At 51.1% G+C, this 22,875-nt stretch overlaps 1 long non-coding RNA gene across 2 annotated transcripts; it reads left to right on the top strand.

The window, feature by feature from the left end:
- Positions 1 to 775: 775 nt before the first annotated feature.
- On the top strand, positions 776 to 5,047 carry LOC123092171 (uncharacterized). 2 transcript variants are annotated; one of them, XR_006444372.1, is made up of 6 exons: positions 776 to 1,190; positions 1,269 to 1,322; positions 1,429 to 1,530; positions 3,062 to 3,259; positions 4,337 to 4,505; positions 4,623 to 5,047. It is a non-coding gene; the product is annotated as an uncharacterized lncRNA (long non-coding RNA). The 2 variants fall into 2 exon arrangements; XR_006444371.1 differs by having other exon boundaries at positions 777 to 1,322.
- Positions 5,048 to 22,875: the final 17,828 nt, after the last annotated feature.

The raw sequence follows: 22,875 nt of genomic DNA on the forward strand, positions 1-22,875 counted from the left end.
ATGCTCGATGGAAATTCATCTGTCCCGTTTTGACCACGCGGTGAGTTCGTTGGGGCGATGACCTGTAGTCTCGGCCTCCTGCGCTATTGGCTGGTCAGTTAGTTTTGGATCGCGGGCAGCCTCTCCTTGCACGCCGCGTGCGTGTGTCAAATCGGGCGTCGCGGGCTAGCGCGCGCCTCTAGCTCGGCAGCCGGCTAGAATGGCACGTCTACACCCACCGCTACCCTTCCATGCAATGACGAGTGGGCCAAGATGGCCGTTGGTCCCACGTGTAAGCGACTTTCTGTTGTTTTCCTCCATGTTATGTCTGTGCAAATGTTTCTCCGTGTGAGCGTATGGGCAAACAAGCGTGGGGCGGTGTGATGCATGCAATAAAGGGGGTGAGCCGACGCATGCACACCCGCGTCTTCCTATTGATGGGTGGGCCAGATTGTTGATGGTCATACACGTCGGTTGGTGGGCTTCCTGCAATCCATGTCACTTCAATTATGTCGGGGTTGGAGAGAGTTGTTCGGTTCCTGTGCGCGTCGTGCCGAGGCTGACCTCCACGCACTGCCGCGTCCACTCACGCATTGTTTCTCCAGGACGTCCGGTGCCTTTCGTTTAGTTTTACAAGGCCACTGATGCTGGGCCCGTGTTGAGAGGCGGGGCCAGTGGTCAGTTGCGGTATGTTGAATCGTTGTTGGGTTCGTGTGGCCAACGCACTGCTGACAATGAAACGTGCGAGCGCCGCGCGTTGGGTCCCTCCTGTGAAGCATCGCCCCTGTGCTGCTGGCAAACCCTTCCCCAATCACCACAACAGCCGCGAAAGCCGCCGCACCTCTCCTTCCTCCCTCCTTCCTCCTCGTCGTCAGAGCCGCCGCACCTCTCCTTCCTCCCTCCTTCCTCCTCGTCGTCAGAGCCGCCGCACCTCTCCTTCCTCCTCTCCACACCCCTGCCACAGCGCACATCCCTCCGATCATCAAGCCCAACTCCCCTTCCCATTTCTCCTCCTCCCAGAACCACATCCCGTCGCTTAGGCTCCATGGTGGCGGCCTGCTCGAGGTGAGCCTGGTGCAGGCGGGCAGAAGCAGTGGGGCGGCGGATGCCGGTGGGAGAGTGCTGGACAGGTCCGTCATTGTCTCCCCACTAAGACGCATGGAAGAAGGACCAGGATCTCACCCTCATCCCTTCTGGATGCACCTCCCCACGTGAGTTCCTCCTACCTAATTCAGCTCCCATTTACATATAATTTCATTCTTGTTTCACATGTTGGTTTGGTTGGAAAGAGATGTTGCGCCACCGACTGCAGTAGCCAGGGTTGGCGTTGGTGATGTCTATAGGTATTTTCGTCCTCGCCGGTCACAAAATTCCTTAGGTTTGATCAGTATAATTATCCTTTGATTTCTCCAATATTTTCCTTCCTGATTTTGTTTGATGATTTGCTAGGTTATGGGATCGGATCTCCATTTTCAAGATTCTTAGCTGACAAGTATATTGTGCGGAAAAATCTCTGCTGAATGATGTTGTGCACATCCAAATCCAAGCAATGTAAGTGACCTAGCATTTCACTGGTGGTATGGTACATCTTATACAATTTCTGAATTCCAATACCGTTCCTATGTAGCTGGATACTCCATGGGGTAGTTAAAGCCTTGTACAACACTTCTCTACCTGTTTATTAATGTTTCTTCATGTTTGGCAGTGATCTGGGTTTCCATGTACTTGATAGATGCATTCCTTATGTGTTCCATCTATGCATCTATGTTTCTGCCCATAAATGTACTTATGAGTTGGCTCCATTTTTTACTGCTTTCCTGTGGCACTTTAAAAAGTACCCTTTATTCCCCTAAAAAGGGCTATACATGCATTTAAAGGAGTGCACATTTTCTATAAACATAAGCATTGTCTTACCCCCACTGCTCTCTGGCATGCATCGAAGATTTCATCCTCAACCTCCCTCACGGCCCAGATTCGGCTACTTTCCAGTTTTGTTAGTTTTCTTCTTGGTAGCACTGAACACCATGGAAACATGGGCGTCGTGGCCACCCACATGCATTTGTCGTCCTCCTTAAAATTCAATTAGATTATATGCAAATATGCAGCCATGTTTACTTAAGATCCAATTAGATGAATGTTGTTTATTTTTCCTACGGATAGGGCCAGTGCATAAATTATATTTGGCAAGTCTGTTTATTTGGTAAGTTTCCTTTAGAGGATATCAGAAGCCTGGGCTATATGATCCTTATTCCACAACTTCAACATAAGAACTGTTAGGTGGGCCATTTTGGGTTTTATGAATATTGACTTGTCAATGCCGAACTCTATAGGAAATTAATAAGAGCAGTTCAATGCCTGAATGGAACAAAAACATTGTAATTTCGAAATGCACATAACAATATTAATAATATCTAGCATCTCCGATATAGCACTAGCAGTCTAGCATACAATCAGACTACAAAATAGCACAGTTTCTAGATATTTCTACTAGCTGTACTTTTTTCAGAATTCCCGATCTTTTAACTTTAAATACATTATATTTCTATTAGACTTGCTTTTATTTTCAATTTGCATATAGCTTCTCCAGCATGACACTTTGGAGCTACTGAGCTGTCAGGATAAAGATAAAAAGTATGGCATGCCGGCCAATATAGACAAAACAACTTTGGACATAAAGTATACTTGAGACCAAAGTTAAGCTAAAATAACATCACATATTCACATCTTGCTTTTTTTCATAAACACAATTCCCCTCTATACATTAATTGCTTGGTACATCATATAACTTGGAAAAAACATGGCTATCTATCTTTGTTTGTTCATTTGCTCTGTTTCACAATTTCATACCCCAAACATGAAGTGATTCGTAGAATTGCATATTATACATAGGCCATTTATAAGTCATTTTCCTTCAAACTGCAGCAAAGTTATGTATGTTCCATTGACCATTCCTACTTATCAAGAACATAAGTTGATAGTGTTGACTGTAGAAAACTCATAGGAGGAACATGAGCCACTTAAAAAAATCAGCAAAGCTTTAGACCTGGTTGAGAGCCTTTATTATCCATTTTCACTATGACAGGCTTTTCTTCTTGGACTGGCTGCTTGACTGGAACACTAGGGCTCGTTGCTTCATCAATTTCATCCACGGAACATTCGCTTAGGATATCATCCTTATCACTATCTACATTAGATGCAGACACCCCGAGGATCAACCTCTGGAAGTTACTGAGCTTCTCGACATGATCGGGGTGGATGGTCAATGGAAGCGATATGAAATGTGAGTAATCTAGCATGTTGGATGGGTGATAATGGAAATTTTCTTGAGGACAAACCCGTGCATAAGTTTTGTGATAAACCTATTTTACGAGAGTTAGAGCTGTTTTTTGAGAGTTAAACCCATGCATACGAATGTATTTTTTGTAGAACTGGTCAAAATATTTTTTGTGAGAGTTAAAGTTGTTTTCTGGAGGGACAAACCCGTGAATAAGTTTCTCATCTGTATAGACTAATTAATAGGATGGCAATTTAAGTTTATTGGAGCTCTTTTTAAGAAGTGGGGGTCTGCTTTGGTTTCTTGTCGTTTGCCTATTCTCTTAAAATCATTTGACTAACTACATATACATCAATAACATGGGCAGTTGACTACGGCATTTTTAAGTGAAGGATTTCAAAAATCTAATATGGCAATGCCTATTTTTCATGGAAAAAATAGTACCTTATTTACTATTTAGTTTTCAAGCTAGAATAATTGATTACACGCTTCCTGAGGTGCCTTCTATTTTGGAATAGTCATAGAATGCTCCTGATTACGAGATGTTCCTTTGTCACTATTTGAAGTTCTGCCTAGGGTGGCCTTTGTCTTGGTTTACAGCTCCATATGGCTACCTATGTATAACATATGTAGGTTCTGTTTGAACCGCCTCAAATCACATAGAGATGTTAAATTTTCAATTTGTTGCCTTGCAGTCTTGTGCCATCACCATGTTTACTCCAAAAAAGTGGAATGTGCAGAGTTTCTGGGTTGATTAGTCAAATATTTGCTTTGCCTTAAAGACTTTCCCCATCTATGTTCCAGGTTGTGGCTCCGCTGCAGCCTGCAGATATGCCCATTGCCATTGAGCATTTCTATCTATATGCTTCTACAGAGTATTTGGTTTTTGTACTATATGCTTGATGAAATAATTTCCTTATAAGTTGGGACAAGGCGTTTGTAGTTGGTATTTGTACTATAAGCTTGATTTTTTGGTTCATCTCATCTCTGGTTATTTTTTCGGTTTTTGTGTTTCTGCAGCATATTATCATTAGCATATAAAACTTCTTATGTTTCTTATTTTCAACAATTATTCTTTGGCAGGGAAGACCATGATAACACTAAGATTATCAGGAAAGGATTCAGAGCTTTTTCTTAATCCAGATTACCACACATGATGCAAAATTAACAACCACGAGTTTGAAATACGGATAATGGTGCTTATTATGTGCTAGAAATCAAATATGAAAAGGAGAAGATAATGTTTGCGAAGGTGTGTATACTGAACAAGCATCCTGATTGATGTGTTTTTCTGTTGTTCCTTGATGTGCCCTCATGCAGCTGTGTCCATATATACTGATTGTTATACTTATTGTTGTGCGAGTTGCAGGAGAGGGGAGAGACATACAGGTTGATTCTGGGTAAACTTTGCTTAATTTGTTGGAGAAAATGCTCGATAGATCTCATGGATGGACGAGGTTGTGGCACTAGTTCTCGGCTGCAATATCTATCTTGATCGATAAGGGCACATTAGAAGCGGAAGAAGAGGAAACATTTGGGGTGTGTATGGCATTGAACATTGAGTGCTTCTGTATTGTGTACATGCACGACCAGTTCAGTAACTAGATGGCCTTTTCAACTGTACTGGTGCTGCTAGTTTTCACATGCTAGCTTCTTTGAAAAGTGCCAACAGTGTGTACAAAATTTTAAGTCCATGTTGAAAGAACAGAAGTAGAAGCAGAGTTGATGTATTAAAGGCCAGTCAGGGAATTCAGTCTCGATGAGCTTAACTAATGATGTGTGAGTTGAGCCTTACGTCATTTTCAAAGTAACGGAAGTACAAGAGATTACTTGAAAATACACATTTTTTCAATGTGACATGGTCTTCAGTGCGATTTTATACTGCCAAATTAAAATGTGGTATATCTCATTGTAGACAACAAGCCTACATTTTTTTCATTTTTATTTTATTTTATTAAAGGGGTTAAACTTGTTATCATATGTGTTTGCCCACAACTAAATCAACTAAAATATGATTGTTTTTCTTAATGTGAACATGTATTCAATGGGTCAATGTGCCATTAGGCGTTGGTCCTTGCAAAATGAAACTATTTGCATCGACAACATGACTTCAGTGGGTCTCTGCGCCATTTGGCGCAACTGGTCAACTAGTTTGATCAAAAGAAGATGAGCCTCAGATGGGCTTGGCACTGTAGAAGGGGTAGATGGGTTGTTCAAAGTTGGTCCCAGAGTAGTTGAAATTCAATATCCATAAATCCCGCCCGAACAAGCCGGCGCACGATCCGAGGCAATACCCCTTGAAGCGATGCAATGCTGGATCACCGATGAGCTCACAGTGCCAAAGATGATCGGTGGTGAGGTTACAGTCCAATTAAGATCAGTGGGCAGAGGTGGACGAATGACCACATGTTCCCTCTCAAAGGTCTCATAACCAACACTCTCACTGGCAGCAATGCACGCCTCCGTTGCCTGATATCTATACCCTTTGCAAACATCATAATTTTGAAACATAGCAAAAGAAAGCTTTTTCTGAGGATTTATCTAGACTTAAAAGCTGAATTAGTAGGAGGATTATGCATAGCTAAAAGACCCAAAGCTGCCCTCCGCTTGGAGGGGTTGGCCAGAATCCATTCAACATCACATTCTTTCTTCCAAAGTTTGAACTCTCTAAACCAATTTGGACCCCCGTTACCCCATAAATGAAAGTAGCATTTGAATTGTGGACCGGAGTAAGATCTAGTATCAACAATGTGAAAACCAACATCCTTGCATGAAACATTAAAGATGAATACCTTGTCTACAATATATGAAACCCATAGATCAATGGTGGATCCTCCCAACGTGGATTCAAGAGTTGCGGCCACGGAGTCTTCTGTGAGCGTAAAATCATGTCTATTGAAGGAGACGACCAGGGTGAAAGCACCTCTATCTTCCATAGGATGAACGGTGATGCTAGAAGCCTTGTAGATGTCATCTTTAAGAACTCTACCCTTGGAGAAATCCAAGCCAATGGTAGATCCAAGAGAGGAATCCATCACAGAACACATGAGTAGAGAGATCTTGGGGCGCCGAACAAGATGAATGGATTGGATCACCAAGTTACTGGTGAGATGTGGAGATCGTCGGTGGGCTCGGGTTTAGGGGTGGGTGTCGGTGTACTAGAATAGGGGTACCCTAGTATCCCGAACTTGTGCACGGGCAGTTGCAGCGCCCCGCGGCAAGGCTTGCCGGGCGACCGCCAAGGTCCTCCGTGGTTCCCTTGGAGCCATTCAAGAACAAAGTATTTAAGCTCAGGAGACAAGGCCCCGGCAAGAGGAGCTTGCCGGGAAGGCCAACCAAGGCATCCCAAGGAACTTGCCGCGACGCGCCACGCGTCCCGGCAAGGCGACAAGGCCCCGGCAAGAGGAGCTTGCCGGGAAGACCAACCAAGGCATATCAGGGCCCGGTGAGCGACAAGTTTCCGGACCCGACAAGACAACGGCTGCGGCAAGGCGCTTGCCGCGGCAGGCGGCCACTCTGTGCCCACGCTCCAGCGCATCCACCAACGTGTCGCTCTGGGGGCCTTTCCAGGCGCGCGTGGCGGGAGGCTGTGCAGCCAGCGGTGCGCGGTGGCATGCAAAGCTGACAAGATCTCCATCGTGGCGAGCGGTGGCGTCCCTGACGGTACTTTTCTGCACTGTTTGGGCGACGCAGACGGGCATTTAATGCCCTTGTCCCCTGCCGTCAGGGTTAGGTAGGGTGCACTGTACAAGTAACTGTACCAACCACCTCTCTTTTTACATTTGTACCCTTGTTTACGTTGCCACCTGTCGGTGACCCCTTGAGCATATAAAAGGAGGCCCATGCGCAACGTAGAGGGGGTTGGACTCATTCGGAAACCAGAGAAACACTTAGCCCGCTCTCGAGCAAGAACATAATAGAATCAGACAAGCAACAGTAGGAGTATTATCTCTCCGGAGAGCTCCGAAGCTGGGTAAACTGCTCGTGTGCTTCGCCTCGATCCGCTCTTCGTGCGACCTCTGCCCCCCGCCGAACCGAAAGGGGCTCGGTCCGCCGGCCCCATAGGTGTTCGTGGACCAGTTTCCCCGACATCTTTGGCACGCCAGGTAGGGGGCGTCGAGATTGCGTGAACCTGATCCGGCGTTCACACGAGCTAGATCTTCATTTTCCTTCATCAACATGCCACCGAAGAAGAAGGCTTCGGAGGCAGCTGTTCCGTCCGCGTCGATCCCACCACCACCGGAGCAAACGGGTGGTGGGGTAGACGCCGGCGGAAGGACGAACGTCGACGAGGAAGCTCACGACGCTGCCAGGTCCAAGGGCAAGGCGGCGCAGACCTCGACGTCCGCGCTTGTTCCGCGCCCATCTCAGGAGGCGCAGGACCGACAGCGTCATGGTACCCGCAGTACCATACATTTGTTGGGCCAAGATCAAGCTGGTGGATCCCGGGGCGCTCAAGACCAGCATGCACGCCAGCGTACCAGCACGAGCGAGACACGGTCGCCCGAACGGGATAATGCTCCTTCTAACATAGTTAGAAGTCCGAGCACATCCCGCTCCTCGCGCCGTCCGCCACTGCCACCCACCACTCCGGCAAAAGCCTTGGCGCGAGCTCAACTGCTCCTGGATTACCCTCCGACGTCGGACAAGATCGACGAATGGAGGGCCACCATTCAGAGTCTCATCGGCTACGCCAACGGTGACACTCCACGGCAGCCGAGCGCGTCGCTGCCGCGGCAGGGTTGCCAGACGCGAGCCGGTGGCGATGAAACTGGTGGAGGTGCAACCACCATGCACTCTCCGCCCCGAAGGCCAAGATCGCCGACTCGTAGGATCCACCTCGACAGCGACTCCACTGCGTCATCAGATCCACGAGCTCGTCGCGATCAGCGCCAAGTTCTTCACGATCGACAGCAAGAAGACGCTCGTACTCGCATCGAGCGCCAAAGAGAAGCGCGACATCAATCCGACAAGCGCGCTGGGCCCTCTGTCGACATGCATGCGCCAGGGGAACCAGGCGACTTGCCGTACGCGGTAGGTTGCCCTGCGTTCACTCGTGAGCTGTGGCAAGTCCAGTGGCCCAACACGAAGAACTTCAAGCCAGACTTACCGGAGAAGTACGACGGCAAGACGCATCCGTCGGAGTTCCTCAACATCTACACCATTGCGGTGCAGGCTGCCGGGGGACGGGACGACAAGATCCTTGCCAACTACTTCCCGCTGGTGCTCAAGCCCAACGTCAGATCCTGGCTCATGCACTTGCCGGACAACTCCATATCCTCTTGGGCCGATCTATGCCATCAGTTTGTCGGCGCCTTCACAGGCGGCCACAAGCCTCATGGCCAAGAGAGTGACCTTCATCTGCTCGCCCAGAAGGAAGGAGAGCCCCTGCGCAAGTACATTCAGAGATTCAGCAGCGTACAACACAACATCCCAGACGTCCACCCTGCCGCGGTGATCAGCGCGTTCCATCAGAACGTGCGAAACCGCAGGATGCGGGAGGAAATGACGATGTGCAAGATCAGAGATGTCAGTGAGCTATATGCCTTGGCCGACAAGTGTGCACGTGCTGAGGAAGGAAGGAGAATCCCCGGAGAGAACATAGGAGCAGGAGGATCTGACAGTGAGGATGCAGCCCCGGCAAGGAAGAACCGGCGGCGAAATAACAGGAAGAAGAAAGGCAAAGAGGTGCTGGTTGTTGAGCAGTCCGGCAACGGTGGTGGCGCCAAGAAGGCCAAAGCTGGTGACTCCGGCAAGGAGATTACCGCAGAGGCTGTGGCGGTCGCCGACAAGCAGGACGGCACCAACAAGCAGTATTGCAAGATCCACCGCACCAAGGGCCACGATCTCCAGAGCTGCAAGAAAGTCGAGCAGCTTGTTGAGCAACAAAAAGCTGAATACGAGCGGCGCGACAAGGAGAAGGCCGAGGAAGGTGCTGGAAGATCCGGCAAGAAACGTCCCGGCCGAGGAGGACGCCGCGGCAAGGCCAAGCAGCGGCAAGGAGACAGACCTCCTCGCGGCCGCGACAAGGATGAAGATGACGACGACGATGAGGACATGGATGATGAGGAGACTGATGAGCAGGAGTTCCAGAAAGCCACAGAGGTCCTGTGCGTTGACGGCGGTGCTTCTCTGCATACTTCGCACCGCCAGCTCAAGCAGTGGGTGCGGGAAGTTAATGCAGCAGAACCACCCGTCGAGTCACGCAAGCCTCTGAAATGGTCCAGCACGCCTATCATCTTTGATATTGAGGACCACCCTGATCGCATAACCGCGGTCGGGTGCTTGCCGATGTTGGTTTCACCAACTATCCGCAACCTCAAGGTCACTAAGATGTTAGTTGACGGCGGGGCCGGCTTGAACCTGATCTCCTCCGCGGTGCTCCAGAAACTCCAGATCCCTGATAGCGAGCTCGAAGAGACCGGTACGTTCCAAGGAATCAATCCGGGAAGGAGCAAGACAAAGGGAAAGATCACGTTGCCGGTAACATTTGGCAGCGAGTTGAACTTCAGGACTGAGAGGGTCACTTTTGACGTTGCTGACTTTCCATTGCCTTACAATGGGATACTTGGCCGTCCAGCACTCGCCAAGTTCATGGCAGCCTCTCACTATGCATACAATATACTGAAGATGCCAGGCCCAATAAGTGTCATCTTTGTCCATGGCGACAAGAAGGATGTTCTTATCTGCACCGACAAGATCTACCGGGAAGCAGCAGCCGCATCAGATCGCCAATCACTTGCCACTGAAGCTCCCGGGGCGAAGAAGAATACCAAGTCCGGCAAGAGTTCTGATGCCCACTCCGGCAAGCGCACCTCTTCGGAGTGCTGCACTACCGTCGAGGACGCACCATCGAGCTCCACCGGCAAGTGTAAGAAGGCAATGGCAGCTCCACCTAAGACCAAGAAGGTGTCTGCCAAGGAGGACGACACTGGTGGTACCTTCACCATCAGTGCCACTCTTGACCCCAAATAGGAAAGCGCGCTCGTTGCTTTCCTGCGGGTGAATGTCAGCGTGTTTGCATGGCAACCGTCTGACATCCCCGATGTTCCCAGGAAAGTAATTGAGCACCACCTTGCTGTCTGTCCTCATGCGCGGCCCGTCAAGCAAAAAGTCAGGAAACAGGCAGTGGAGCGCCAAGAATTCATCGCAGAAGAAATCAAGAAGTTGGAAGCAGCAGGCCTTGTCAGAGGAGTGCTCCATCCTACGTGGTTGGCCAATCCTGTAGTTGTGCGCAAGGCTAACGGAAAATGGAGGCTTTGTATCGACTTCACTGATGTCAATAAAGCTTGTCCCAAAGACCTATTTCCCTTGCCGCGCATCGATCAGATTGTCGACTCCACGGCCGGATGTAACTTGCTTTCGTTTCTTGATGCATACTCAGGATACCATCAGATCTTCATGGCAGAAGAGGATGAGGAGAAAACCGCATTCATCACCCCGTGTGGCACGTACTGCTTCGTACGGATGCCTTTTGGTTTGAAGAATGCTGGTTCAACATTCGCAAGGGTAGTCCACCACGCTTTTGAGCCGCAGATGCACAGAAATGTGGAAGCCTACATGGATGACATAGTGGTCAAAAGCAAGGACAGGACGACCCTGATTCAAGATTTAGACGAAACATTTGCAAATCTGCGCAAGATCAACCTCAAGCTTAACCCCGAGAAGTGCGTGTTTGGAGTCCCTTCCGGCAAGCTTCTCGGGTTCTTTGTGTCTCAGCGGGGAATTGAAGCCAATCCCGACAAGATCAAGGCCATTGAGCAGATTGAAGCACCAAAGCGCGTCAAGGATGTACGAAGGCTTGCCGGTTGCGTGGCTGCTCTCAACAGGTTTATCTCTAGATCTGCTGAGCGCGCCCTGCCATTTTTCAAAATATTGAAAAAGGCAGGTCCAATGAAATGGACTCCGGAGGCGGAGGCTGCGCTGCAGGACTTGAAGAAATACCTGTCCTCCACTCCAACACTTGTCGCACCTAAGCCACAAGAAAAGTTGCTGCTGTATATAGCGGCAACCAATCAAGTGGTTAGTGCTACGTTAGTGGCGGAGAGGGAGGCAGATGATGAGCCAGCAACCACGGCAGATGCATCCAGCGACAAGCAGGGGGCTTCGCCGACAAGCTCTGGACCCGACAAGGATGGATCTGCGCAGGAACATGACAAGATGCAGAAGAGAATGGTGCAGCGCCCAGTTTACTTTGTCAGTTCCCTTCTGCAGGGGGCTAGATCAAGGTACTCTGGTGTGCAGAAATTGCTTTTTGGCCTCCTCATGGCCTCGAGAAAGCTGTGCCATTACTTCCAAGCACATGAGATCACAGTTGTCACTCGCTTTCCGTTGAAGAGGATACTGCAAAATCCAGAAGCAACAGGCAGGATTGTCGAGTGGGCATTAGAACTGTCAAGCTTTGGCCTCAAGTTTGAAAGTACTTCAACTATCCAAAGCAGAGCATTGGCAGAATTCATAGCAGAGTGGACGCCGACACAAGATGAAGAAATTCCAGAGACGAGCATCCCCGTCAAGGAAGCGAGCAAAGAGTGGCTGATGTACTTTGATGGTGCCTTCTCGCTGCAAGGTGCCGGTGCAGGCGTGCTGCTTGTCGCACCCACCGGAGAGCACCTCAAGTACGTAGTCCAGATGCACTTTCCCAAGGAGCAAGCAACCAACAATACTGCAGAGTATGAAGGATTGCTTGCCGGTCTCAGGATCGCAGCGGACCTTGGGATCAAGAAGCTCATTGTCAGGGGTGACTCACAGCTTGTCGTCCGCCAAGTGAACAAGAATTATCAGAGTCCGTTGATGGAAGCATATGTTGATGAAGTGAGAAAGCTGGAAGAGCACTTTGATGGCCTACAGATGGAGCATGTTCCGAGAGCTCAGAATGACATTGCTGATGGCCCGTCGAAGTGCGCCGCACTAAAGTTGCCTGTGGAACCAGGGATCTTTGTGCTCAAGCTGACTCAACTGTCCGTAACACCTGGACAGAACAAGAAGAGGAAGTTGATTTCTGGGGACTATTTTCTGGCAGAGCTCCCTGAAGCCGCCGCCAAGAAGGTCCCCAAGATCAACGCCAAGGATGCTGAGGAGCAGTCTGCTCCGGCAAGCCTTATGGTTTTTTCCGTTGTAGCAGACGCTCCCGACAAGCTTTGCTCCAGCAAGCTTGCTGGGGAACATCAAGCTCCGGCTGAACCGCAGGTTCTCGCCGTGGAAGCGGATGTTCCCGCAGCAGCAAATGTGCCTTTAGTCCTTGTTGTCGAGCCACAAGCTCCAACATGGGCACAGCAGATTGTCCATTTCCTTCAGACAGGAGAACTTCCCGAAGAGCAAGAAGAAGCGGAAAAAGTAGCCCGGCAGTCAAGTATGTACCAGTTTGTTGACAACACACTGTACAGAAGAAGACTCAACGGTGTGAAATTGAAGTGTATTTGCCGGGAAGACGGACAAAAGCTGTTGGCAGAGATACATGGAGGCATATGTGGTCACCACATTGGCGCAAGAGCACTTGCCGGCAAAGCTTTCTGGCAAGGTTTCTTTTGGCCGACAGCCCTCCAGGATGCAACTGCACAAGTAACCAAGTGTGAAGCGTGCCAGTTTCATTCCAAGCAGATACACCAGCCAGCTCAAGCTCTCCAGACGATCCCTTTGTCCTGGCCATTTTCGGTTTGGGGGCTCGATATCCTCGGCCCCTTCCCCCGAGCTGTCGGGGGCTTTGAGTACTTGTACGTTGCAATCGACAAGTTCACAAAGTGGCTGGAAGTGGAACCAGTGAGGAAGGTGACAGCACAGTCAGCAATCAAGTTCTTCAGGTCGATTGTTTGCCGTTTCAGGATCCCTAACAGGATCATCACCGACAACGGCACGCAATTCACGAGCCGCACCTTCATGCAGTATGTCCAAGATCTTGGCGCCAAGATCTGCTTCGCTTCTGTTGCTCATCCGAGAAGCAACGGTCAAGCGGAGAGGGCAAATGCTGAAGTGCTGCGCAGGCTCAAGACCAAAACTTTCGATAGGCTGCACAAGTGCGGAAGAAACTGGATCGAGGAGTTGCCGGTGGTTCTTTGGTCGATCAGGACGACGCCAATTCGAGTCACTGGCCAGACGCCTTTCGCTCTAGTCTATGGAGCAGAGGCAATTCTCCCCACGGAACTCGTATACGGGTCACCTCGAGTGCTCACTTATGATGAGCTTGAGCAAGAGCAGCTGCGACAAGATGACGCGCTGCTCCTTGAGGAGGATCGTCTTCAGGCTGCTGTACGAGCTGCTCGATACCAGCAAGCCTTGCGCCGCTACCATAGCCGCAAAGTTAAAGCCAGAAGCTTCGAGGAAGGCGACCTTGTTCTTCGGCGCGTTCAGTCCGCCAAGAATTCCAACAAGTTGACGCCGAAGTGGGAAGGCCCTTACCGGGTGAAACGAGTCACTAGGCCTGGCGCTGTCCACCTTGAGACCGAAGATGGCATTCCGGTGAGCAACTCCTGGAACATAGAGCATCTTCGTAAGTTTTACCCATAGGGCGCGGTTGCCGGAACCCGTTCCGACAACCACCTTTTGTACAAGTCTTGCCAAGGCTGCATGTAATCCTTTGTACAAAGCCGGGCGCAGATCCCGTGCATAAGTAAAGCTCATGTGCTCCGCACATCTTGTCAAATTCATGCATAATATTCTTTCTTGCATGCGTTATCTGACACTTTGTGCAGCACCAATCCCCGGTAAGCAATAACGAGCCGTAAGGCTCCATATCGTTATTTTCTCTTCTTTCTTTTTCTCAAAGGAAGGAAGATTCCCTCGCACACAAGTTTGCCAGGGGGGGGGGGAGGAGAAGATAATGATGTGGAACAGGCGTCGTTCAAGAAAGTTTCGCCTTGACGGAAACCTTGCCAGGAAGCAAACGGCAGAAAAGCTAAGTTGCCAAAGTTTGAGCAATTAGTTTTAATTTTTAAGTTATATTCCTCGAACGACCGTGCTTTGTATGGAAAACCTGTGCGCGGAGGAACCAACTTGTAGCTAGTTGCGCCCTTACTTTGTTTCGAGTCCGCTCAACAACTTAAGTGAGCTGCGGCTAGTTGCGACAAGGTTTCTTGTCGGAAGCGGCATCGCCAGTAGGCTGCTGATGTCCCGCACTCAGCGCTCGCGGCAAAGGTGCCTGCACCGACAAGTTCCCTAAAAGCGTAGGGTAGAAACATACAAAGCAGGGAATCTAGTAAAGGAAATAACGTAGCGATTGATACCAGAAATAGAGTTATATTACAAAATAACTTGTCGCAGCTCTAACAGATTGATCTTATAATATGGCTAGCAGCGACAAGGAGAAAGAGAAAACGGGCGGCCTAGTCTACGCGATCGCCCTCAACCCTCTTGATCTCGCTCACCTTGTCCACAATGGGTGCGACAAGGGCCTTGAGCGCATCCAGATCGGCGTCAGGCGGCAAGGACTTGAGGACGTTGGTGAGGTTGAGGCCTGGGTTGCGGAAGGCCACCTTCATCAACACCTTCTGGAGAGCCCCCGTGCAAATCCTGCGCGACTCGTCGGCCAGCTGCTTTGGGATCCTCTCCCGGAGCCGCTGGAGTGCCATCGCCACGCCCTTGAAGAACAGGCTGAGCTTGGCGCTGGGTTGGAGATGCTCGTCGGAAGGATACCCAAAGTCCTCCATCCCCAACTGCGCCAGCTCCTCGTCGATGACTGCGGCGATATTCACCAGACCCTCGGTCCAATGCTCCACCGTCTCCCTAAATGAGTTCTGGGTAACAGCGATGCTCGCCAGCAGCGCCTTGTCGGCCTTGATCTTCTCCGACAAGGTCACCTCTCGCTCCTTGGCGGTGTCCAGCGTCTGAGTCAGCGTAGCCAGCTTCAACTCGAGATCCGCGTTGGAGTCCTTGGCGGCGCTGAGCTCCTTGCTCCTTTCAGCGAGAAGACCCTGTAGCTCACCATGAGCAGCAGCATCCTTCTCGCGCTCGCGTTTGAGCACAGCAAGCTCCTCGCCACTCGTCTTGAGGTTGTCCTCCAACTGCGTCACCCTCGTCTCCAGCTCCTTCTTGGCGGCCTCTGCAGTTGCGGCAACATCCCTTGCTTCCTTGAGAGCCCCGCCAAGTGTTTCCTCGCGCGCGACAAGCTCCTCCTCGTAGCTGTCAAGGTTGGCCTTCCGCTGCACCAACTCGCCTTCTCGCGCGGACTGCTTCTCGGCAGCAAGCCTTTGTTCCTCCTCAGCTTCGGCCTTCTCGAGAAGGAAGGCTGTACGCTCCTCGGCGAGTCGCTCCCGCTCCTGTGCCAGGGACCGGAGGGCTTCTTGATTGAGGCCCCGGAGCTCCTCCACACGTTTCTCCATATTGACTCCCGCCCTCGCGACAAGCGCTTCCCGGGAAGCCAGCTTGGCTTGTCGTGCGCGGTAGAGTGACAGCAGTTTCCGCAGCAGCTGCTCCTCCTCAGGCTTGCCACTGCTGCTGCTTGGCGCATCGACCAATGACAGCCCGACGGAGGCGAGCAGCTCCTCATCGAAAGCTTCTCCTTCGACCGGCGCCCTGGAGCTCGACGCCCAGGGAAGCTTGATGAAGATACCGTTGCCGGCCTTCAAGTAGGCGCTGGGCTGGGGCTCTTCAGAGCCTGGCTCCGCGGCAGCGGCGGAGGGATCGACGGTCGGCGCAACGCCTGGCGCTCCTGCGGCCTCAGGGCCGTCAGTGCGATCGCCCGACCCCTCGCCAGCTTTTGCGGCGGCAGCCTTGGCGGCCTCTTCGCCGGCGGGCTCATCAGCACCGGCCTCTTCTTCGTTGGCGACGGCGTCGTCGTTGCTGCCACGCGCGCCTTCCTCGCCGGCGTCCTCAGTCTCCATTGGCTCCGCAGCAGATGGATCTGAAGAACGAAGAAGGGAGAAGAATCAAGCAAAAATCCAAGAAAGGGAATTCAGAAGAAGAAGAACCCAATGGAAGATTTCATGCAAGAAGATTACCTGTGCTAGGATCTGCGGTCGCGGTCTCGACCGCCGGAGGATCGCTGGTGCCGTCCCTTGCCGGAGAATTGTCCCTTGCCGGGGAGTTCTCCCTTGCCGGAGAGCGCTCCCTTGCCGGGGACTCCTCCCTTGGCGGCGTAGTTGAAGCGGATGTCACTTCGGGGGCGGCTTCCGGGCCCTCCTGGTGAGGCTGTTCTGCTCCTACACAAATCAACAAGCAAGATATTAGTAGAGAAAAGAGCTCCCATGTGCGCCCGACAGCAGGAAGTGAACTACAAACTTACGCTGGGGGCTGCGCTGGGGGCTGCTTTGGGGAGTGGCTGCAGGGTCCGTCAAGGTGGTCTTAGACACACCACCTGCTGACACGGTGGGATCATCTTCAATGACAATCACCGGGGCCTTGGCTCTCTTCGCCGCTCTCTGGGCCAGCGTCCTGAAAAGGAATAGGTTCAGATTGAAGCAAGTCAGAGACAAGATAAAAGCAACAAGATTAGAGAACTATAAGAGCACCAAAGAAACTTACTCTTCCTCTTCCTCGTCGGAGCTAAGCGCGGAGAGGTCGAAGTCCGGCTCCCCTCCGGTGCGGCGAGGCGGAGGAGTGGGTTCCCTTGCCCGCTTGGCAGGGGCGGTAGCGGTGGACCGGGAAGATCCCGCTCCAGTTGCCGCAGCGGCGTGAGGCGCTCCCGCGGCAACAGTACTTGCCGCGGTAGAGCATGTCGCACGGCTCGGCGGCTGTTGGCTCGTTTGTTGCCCCGCTACGTCCCCGGCCCTGCGGAGATGCCTTCTTGGTGCATTTGGGGGCTCCACTTGCGGCACAGTATCTGAAGGTTCGGGCCCGACAAGGTCTCCCTCACCGGGCTCGCTCGGTTCGTCTTCAAGACCGGCAAGCTCTTCCTCGCCGACAACTCCTCGCGCTCGGCAAGGCTTGCCGCCTCTGCCGCCTTTGCCTCCTCTACGGTGAACCCGAACGCGCCCGCGGCAGCTGCTGCCGCAGCCTCCTCCGTCCTGGTGGCGATGCACTGCAGCTCCGCGTCGGTGGTGTCACGGGTGAGGCTCTTCTGCTCGTCGGCGCGGACCGGCACTTCTTCCAAGTTGTCGAAGAACGCCCACACGATGTCATCCGCAGGCTCTTGCCAAGTTGGAACGATTCCGTGGGAATCGCACAACGGCATCATGGCGCGGATCCGGTCAAGCGATGAATTATTGCACAATGGAACGACGCTCCTCGGCAAAACGAATGGGTGCTGGGGGTCGCGTTTGAATAGCTCCAGAAGCATTGCATCCAACTCCAGGACGGTGAAGTTGAAGTTGAGGCCCGGACGCAGCCGCATTATATCCGCCGAGCTCTTGAACTCCCAGGCGGGTCTCCCCCTCTCCTGCAGGGGGGCGATGCGGCGGCGAAGGAAATCCGCGCCAACGGCACCTACGGTGAGCCCGGCAAGCCTGAGGCGAAGGATCTGGGTGACGGCGATCTTCAATCTGTCGTCTTCCGGGGCCACGTTGCTCCAATCGTTGCCGCGCACGATTGGGGCTTGGCGCAGGGCAGTGAACGGCTCCGGGTTCTCCTCGACGATCTAGCACCACTCCGCTCTCCACTCCTCCCATTTTCTGCGAAGCTCACCCTCCAGATACGCTTCCTTCTTGCCTACTCTCAAGATCCAGGCGATCCCTCCGGCAAGCGGCTCTCCTCTCTTGACCCGAGGCATGAAGAAGTGGCGGAAAAGGGCTACATTGGGGTGGACTCCGACAAAGTTTTCGCACAAATGTGCAAAAACTGCCATGGTCAGAACGGCGTTGGGGGTGAAATCAAGGAGGCGGAGCCCGTAGGTGTTCATTATGTCGCAGAAGAACTCCGAGAAGGGCGGGCAGAACCCGCAATAGAAGAACAGCGCGAAGAATGGGTACCCGTTTGGAGCCAGTTCCGAAGCAGCGGCCGGGAGTACCCTCGTGCGCGGATGCGCTTGCGTCTCCTCGACCAGAAGAGGTAGTAGTACTCCCTCAGCTCCTGCGCACCGAGCTGAGGAGAGAAGATCGCCCGCTCCTTCCGCAGCGCCGCGAGCCGCTGTGCCTCGGCCGACTTCACGCCCTTCCCCTTGTCGGCTTTCGGAGCCATGGCGGAGGTGGTGGGGGAGGTCGACGACGTTGGTGATGCTGGTGGCAACGGGGGGCGGAGCGCTGCTCTCTCTCGGCTTGGAGAAGAAGGGGGGAGCGGCGGAGGTTTGCGAAGATGGAATAGTAGCAACCAGCGGGGGGGGGGGGGAACGAACTGCCCGTGTTTCCCCTGCTTATAAAGAGGGAGGGGGCGGACGTTTCGCCCTTCCGAATAAAGAATCCACCCACAATCTCTCCCACGACGCCGCATTCGACGCGTGCCGTCAGGGAGGGCGCGGTGGATACGGAGTCAGATACGGCGTAACCCAGGCCGCGTGTGCCCGTGCCCTGTTTTGGGCCTGGCCCAACAGCGCTCGGCACCGTGTATGGCCCAGGCCCGGGGGCTCCTGTCGGTGTACTAGAATAGGGGTACCCTAGTATCCCGAACTTGTGCACGGGCAGTTGCAGCGCCCCGCGGCAAGGCTTGTCGGGCGACCGCCAAGGTCCTCCGTGGTTCCCTTGGAGCCATTCAAGAACAAAGTATTTAAGCTCAGGAGACAAGGCCCCGGCAAGAGGAGCTTGCCGGGAAGGCCAACCAAGGCATCCCAAGGAACTTGCCGCGACGCGCCACGTGTCCCGGCAAGGCGACAAGGCCCCGGCAAGAGGAGCTTGCCGGGAAGACCAACCAAGGCATATCAGGGCCCGGTGAGCGACAAGCTTTCGGACCCGACAAGACAACAGCCGCGGCAAGGCGCTTGCCGCGGCAGGCGGCCACTCTGTGCCCACGCTCCAGCGCATCCACCAACGTGTCGCTCTGGGGGCCTTTCCAGGTGCGCGTGGCGGGAGGCTGTGCAGCCAGCGGTGCGCGGTGGCATGCGAAGCTGACAAGATCGCCATCGTGGCGAGCGGTGGCGTCCCTGACGGTACTTTTCTGCACTATTTGGGCGACGCAGACGGGCATTTAATGCCCTTGTCCCCTGCCGTCAGGGTTAGGTAGGGTGCACTGTACAAGTAACTGTACCAACCACCTCTCTTTTTACATTTGTACCCTTGTTTACGTTGCCACCTGTCGGTGACCCCTTGAGCATATAAAAGGAGGCCCATGCGCAACGTAGAGGGGGTTGGACTCATTCGGAAACCAGAGAAACACTTAGCCCGCTCTCGAGCAAGAACATAATAGAATCAGACAAGCAGCAGTAGGAGTATTATCTCTCCGGAGAGCTCCGAAGCTGGGTAAACTGCTCGTGTGCTTCGCCTCGATCCGCTCTTCGTGCGACCTCCGCCCCCCGCCGAACCGAAAGGGGCTCGGTCCGCCGGCCCCATAGGTGTTCGTGGATCAGTTTCCCCGACAGTGGGTGGGTGGGGGGAGCTCCATCCCTGGAATTTTTTGTTGTTGTTGTTGAGCGGCACATTATTTAGAGCAAGTACTCTCTCCATTTCTTTTCTTTCATTCGTAGGAACTTAAAACGCGGGAATAGGAAAAATAAAGAATTGGAGTGGCATATCCACTTCAATCCCATAGCATTAACACAATGTTTGACATAGGAAAAACAAAGGAAGTAAAAAATTGCAATGGATGCTAGATTGCCAATTAACACATGATTTCATAGGAAAAATTCCTTAGCATTCTATCCTATGAATCAAATGATCAATGTAGAAAAATTATGAGGGGGTCTCTCCAACAGTGTTCCTCGGCTTGCACCTAGGATCACGGGGGTAGAACTTGGGAGTCATTCATCTGGTACACGTGGCAATGACATCTCAGATATGGACACAAGGTGACGTACACCACCAAGGTCCATTAAGGATAATGTTATGCTCAAAGCCGGACGTACACGGTCAAGGGGGTCAGGGCGGACGTGACCTCTCAGGCTGGTCATAGTGGGTAGTAACATACTACCTCCGTCCTAGTTTATTGGTCCCCTTAGTATTTTGCACCAAATTTTGACAATAGATTTAACTAAAATAATAATAATGCATGTCATCAAAAATTGTATCATTGGATTCGTAATTGAACATAGTTTCCAATGATATTGTGTTTGGTTACATGCTTTAACATTTTATTAGTTAAATCAAAGGCCAAAACTTGGCGTAAAATGCAAAGGGGACCAATAAACCAGGACGGAGGTAGTAGATGCCATATAAGCAAAAATGGTGAGGTGGCCAATAGTTAATGTGTAGAGAGGCAAACAGAGTAACATGATACGTTACCATCACTTAGTGCTTCCCAATGCAAAATGTGTCTATAAGTTACCCTCCACTGTGTCCCCCATTGAAGGGGCGCGTCGGCTAAGGGCGCCGGCCACTGCACTCCCAGCTATACCCGCCTCCTCGCCGCATTCAAACACCTACATTTAAGCCTGGGTGGAATGCCAGAAACCCACTTCGGCCACACGTCCGTTTAGGAGCGGGACGCCGACCAAGCTCCTCCTTCCACCATTTTCTCCACTCTTTCGGCGGCATCTGACGAGCAAGAAGTGCAGTTCTCTGGCATAAAAGCCATCTGGGTGGCCCACCGAGCCTGGCAGTTACGAGCGAGGCAGCTCGCTGCTCCACCTACCTCGCCTAGGCTGACGGAGCCAGTTGCTTCCCTAAGCCAACGCGTGGTTCTGTAGCTGGCTACTCCAGTCCATCTCGAGAAAGAGTGTCGAGTTTCTTGATACATCCATTTTGCATCATGCTTTTATATTGATATTTATTGCATTATGGGTTGTTATTACACATTATAGCACAATACTTATGCCTTTTCTCTCTTATTTTACAAGGTTTACATGAAGAGTGAGAATGTCGGCAGCTGGAATTCTGGGGTGGAAAAGGAGCAAATTCTGCACAACTCCAAAAGTCCTGAAACTTCACGTAGTGTCATTTTGGAATTAATGAAAAATATTGGGCGAAGAAACACCAGAGGGGGGCCACCAACCATCCACAAGGGAGGGGGCACTCCCTACCCTCTGGATGCGCCCCTGCCTTGTGGGCCACCTGGCAGGCCACCGATGCCCATCTTCTGCTATATGATGTGTTTTAACCTGGAAAAAATTAGAAGGAAGCTTTCAGGACGAAGCGCCGCCGTCTCGAGGCGGAACCTGGGCAGAATCAATCTAGGGCTCCGGCGGAGCTGTTCTGCCGGGGAAACTTCCCTTCGGGAGGGGGAAATCGAAGCCATCACCATCACCAACAATCCTCTCATTGAGAGGGGGTCAATCCCCATCAACATCTTCACCAGCACCATCTCCTCTCAAACTCTAGTTCATCTCTTGTATCCGATCTTCGTCTTAAAACCTCATATTGGTACTTGTGGGTTGCTAGTAGTGTTGATTACTCCTTGTAGTTGATGCTAGTTGGTTTATTCGGTGGAAGATCATATGTTCAGATCCTTAATGATAATTAATACTCCTCTGATTTTGAACATGAATATGCTTTGTGAGTAGTTACGTTTGTTCCTGAGGACATGGGAGAAGTCTTGCTATAAGTAATCATGTGAATTTGGTACTCGTTTGATATTTTGATGAGATGTATGTTGTCTTTCCTCTAGTGGTGCTATGTGAACATCGAATACATGAAACTTCACCATGATTTTGGCCTAGGGGAAGGCATTGGGAGGTAAGAAGCAGATGATGGGTTGCTAGAGTGACAGAAGCTTAAACCCTAGTTTATGTGTTGCTTCGTAAGGGGCTGATTTGGATCCATATGTTTCATGCTATGGTTAGATTTATCTTAATTCTTCTTTCATAGTTGTGGATGCTTGCGAGTGGGGTTAATCATAAGTGGGGGGCTTGTCCAAGGAAGTGTGGCACCCAAGCACCGGTCCACCCACATATCAAATTATCAAAGTAACGAACGTGAATCATATGAGCATGATGCAAACTAACTTGACAATAATTCCCATGTGCCCTCGGGAGCGCTTTGCTTTATATAAGAGTTCGTCTAGTCTTGTCCTTTGCTACAAAAAGGATTGGGCCACCTTGCTGCACCTTAGTTACCTTTTTTACTTGTTACCTGTTACGAATTATCTTATCATACAACTATCTGTCACCGATAATTTTAGTGCTTGTAGAGAATACCTTGCTAAAAATTACTTATCATTTCCTTTTGCTCCACATTGGGTTATGGAACATTACATCCTGATATGCACCTAATCTATGTGGATGAATTCTGCGGATTATTTAAGCTTGTAGGTTTGCCTGAGGATGTTGTCAAGAAGAAGGTATTCCCTTTATCTTTGAGGTGAAAGGCATTGACATGATATAGGCTATGTGATGATATTGGATCATGGAACTACATCCGATTGAAATTGGAATTTCACCAGAAGTTTTATCCTATGCATCTGGTTCATTGGGATCAGAATTATATATATAATTTTTGGCCTCGTCAAGGAGAAAGTATCGCTCAAGATTGGGGGAGCCTTAAATCAATGTTATATTCATGCCCCAATCATGAGCTTTCAAGAGAAATTATTATTCAGAATTTTTATGCTCGGCTTTCTCATAATGATCGATTCATGCTCGATACTTCTTGTATTGGTTCTTTTATGAAGAAGGATATTGAATTCAAATGGTATTTATTAGAAAGAATTAAATGCAAATATAAATATTAGGAACT

Source organism: Triticum aestivum, chromosome 4B (genome assembly GCF_018294505.1).
Source record: "Triticum aestivum cultivar Chinese Spring chromosome 4B, IWGSC CS RefSeq v2.1, whole genome shotgun sequence".
Classification (NCBI taxonomy): domain Eukaryota; kingdom Viridiplantae; phylum Streptophyta; class Magnoliopsida; order Poales; family Poaceae; genus Triticum; species Triticum aestivum.